The sequence below is a fragment of the Orcinus orca genome, chromosome 4 (genome assembly GCF_937001465.1).
Source record: "Orcinus orca chromosome 4, mOrcOrc1.1, whole genome shotgun sequence".
Classification (NCBI taxonomy): Eukaryota; Metazoa; Chordata; class Mammalia; order Artiodactyla; family Delphinidae; genus Orcinus; species Orcinus orca.
The window spans coordinates 110466676-110470114 of NC_064562.1; positions in this window are offsets into that span (position 1 = coordinate 110466676).

Sequence of the window (3439 nt, forward strand, 5' to 3'; positions counted from 1 at the left end):
GGGCATTCCTTGGCAAGTCAAGTTGACATACCACAGATGGTCAGAATGAATTTGGTACAACATCTTGGGCTCCATGTATCAAAAGTTAAAAAAAAAATGTACATACCCTTTGATCCAACAATTCCTCAAGTAAGGCAAAGATTTAGCCACAGCATGTGCATTGCAATTGGAAAACAACTGGAAATAAACAGTATTTCCAATAATAGGTGATTATTTGAATATATGGTGACTATCTATATGACAGAAAGCCTCATTCCAATGAAAAAGCAATGGTGTTTTTGAAATGTACTCCTTGACCTGGAATGATGATCATATATTTTTGGATGAAAAAAGCACATTAAAAAGTGCATGTGCACTATCATCCAACTTTAAAGTATTTATATTTTGTAAGAAGACAGGGATGCATGTACTTATAGGTGAACAATAATTATCTCCACTTGGGGCAATTATTAGTAAGTTCTTTTTGCTTATGTCTATCTTTGTGCTTTTTATCATGAACATATATTTTTTACATGATGAAAGAAAGTTATCCTAAAATATGAAAAATGTGGTCTCCTAGAGTTAACTTTTTTTAGATTATGTGTATTATCTGCTACTACTATATTTATCTAGGCATATTGATCTGTGATTTAATTTGCATGACAGTGTTAAAAATAGCATTTACTCATGCATCAGTAAGAAACAAGAACAGACAAGAGGTTTGTTCAAACATTTATAAAGCACTGGCACCTAGGCTGGCTTGAGGATTCTAAGATGCATCTCACCGTTCAGAATATTTTGGCTGAGGAACCTTCTGGGCTGTCCACACGCTGTGGCATTAAAAGCTGGAAATGTAACCACTTCTCACTTTTGATCTCTTACTAAAAATGATTAGACGCTAGATTAAGTGAGAGGGGGGTTTGTGAAATCACTTTGCAAACTGGGTACAGCTATACAAACAAGGGGCTTATTATCAACAATGTGCCTGAAGGCATGTTGGAGATCCTGTGGTTCTGGGGACTCAAACTCCCTTCCTTGGAGCCCTGATTGTTTGGGGAGTGAGGAGGTAGCCTGAACGGGGGGCCACCCATTCAACCTGAGAGAGTCCTCTGTGTCAATGGTATATAGTAAGGATTCTGCTGCTCAAGGAGAAACTGAAAACCTCTGATTGAATTCAATCTCCTCATTTTAGAGAAGCACAAACCTAGACTCAGGAAGGGGAAGTGACTTTCCCCAGGTCACTTAATGACATAGCTGAAACTAAAAGACAGTCGTTTGGTTTCTAATATTGTGTCCTATTGTCTCTGGACTCTACCATATCCTCATGATAAAGCAGAAACCTGAAACCTCTCATAAAACAATAGCTGTCTCTGATCTGGAAAAAGATACCCAGTAACAATGGCAATGATGCTCACCGTCATTTTCCCTCTTCTCCCCAAGAATAGCAAATATGGAGGTTTTTCAACAGTAATTCCAAACTCTAGTCCTCTACTGAGACTTCAGACCTATACAGCATGTGCCCTCAGGTACATGGCAATGGCCACCCGGAGGGACGCAATTGTCATAAAGTTCGTGGGTCTCTCACAGGGACCAGCTTCCCCCTCATTCCAGGTATAACCCTGGAGGGCCTGCTTCTATTTTATTAAAGAAGGTGGACTTTCTCAACAGTTGGTTATACTGCAGGGTGCTGTGAAGGAGCAAAGGTCATTCCTGATACCCCTTGTTCCTCAATCTTACACTCTACGTGATGTGTGAAGACCACGTGAAGAGAGGTTCAAGCAAAGCTCTGTGAAGGGAAGAAGAGAGTAGTTAATTCTTTTACCACTAACAAGTGCGTGCTGAGCTCTACTTGTGCAGGACACTGAGCTAAGTGCTTCACACAGGAAGTACCCAACAAAGAATTGTTCATTCATGATCTAATTCCTCACTGTGATTGCTCAGAAGACTAGAGCACTTTATAATTACATGTGGGCCTATAAATATATTTATGTTTTTCTGCATGCCCGTGGCAGTCTTTATAAATTAGGACTTACATGGCCAGCTATATTTCATAAAGGCTCATGGAAAGTGAAATGGTAGATGTAATTTTGTACATGACCAGATTTCTTTGGGAATGTTGTAATTTGTGTTTCCAGTAAAATATGAAGTCTCTTGGAATCATGAAAATTTAGAGTCCCAGAAACTTAGAAATCATGCAAGACAACCCATTCATTTCACAGATGAGGAAATTGAGAATGAGAGTATTTTTTCTTCAAAACTTTCCCAAGCTATCTGCTGTTAACTAGAGGAAACACAGATCTCCCTCAGTCGTTTTGAGCAGCCCTCTTTCTCACCCTCTCCAACTCCATGAAAAGCCCTAGAGTAATATTATTATATAATATTAGTAGTAATTAGTAATATTATTATGGATAGGTCACGTTCAGAGGCATTCTAATGAGCGCTGGTTCCACATTGGGCTGGTCTTTATTTGATTGCTCTTCCTACCTGGAACCAAGAGAATAAGAAAGGACTGGGTCTATTCCTTCCTAGGGAAAGGTCTGGCCATCTCTCTTGACTTGTCTCTCCTCCTCTACCCACCTTTCTGGCTTTTTAGCTGATCCCTTCTGTATGAGTTTGCTAGGGCTGCCATAACAAAGTACACAAACTGGGTGGTTAAACCAAAAGAAATTTATTATCTCAAACAGTTCTGTAGGCTAGAAGTCCAAAATCAAAATGTCAGAAGGGTTGGTTCCTTCTGAGAAGAAGGAAGGATCTGTTCCAGCCCTCTCTCTTTGGCTTGTAGGTGGTCGTTTTCTTTCTGTCTCTTCACATTGCCTTCGCACTATATTGTCTCTGTATCCAAACTTTACTTTTTTATAAGGACTCCAACCGTATTGGATTAGGTGCTCACCATGCTCCAGTATGATCTTGCCTTAACTAATTGTATCTGCAATGACCCTATTTCCAAATAAGGAACTGGGAGTTAGGACTTCAACATGTACATTTTGGTGGGGGGGACACAATTCAGTTCACAACATCCTCCAGGCATCTGGGGAGGCAATATGGTAGAGCCTCTTCTTGCATGGGAAGAGATGCTCTCATTTCCCGTCCCTAAACCATAGGAATACAAAAGGAAATCAGAGAGAGGTTTAGGGAAAGAAGGCCTCTTTTCTCTGCCTTGTCTAAGCTGAAGTTTTCTTGAGTCTGCACACTCTGTTCCAGCTTCCAGAGCTAGCTGTCCTACTTAAGGCTTTGACATCAACGCCTCTGTTATAAATATGAATCCCTCTAGAATCTCAGAAGATGATAAGGAGAGTTGAGGGCAGGATTTCTATATCATTCAGTTTTCCAGGATTTTCACAAGTCTTGATAACTGGCAAGATCAACTATCCAGCCATCCAAATGATAAAATTTAGAGATAATTATTCACTCTCTCATTCATCCAAAGAATGTTGACGTGCAGAGCCAATGCGATTCTTTG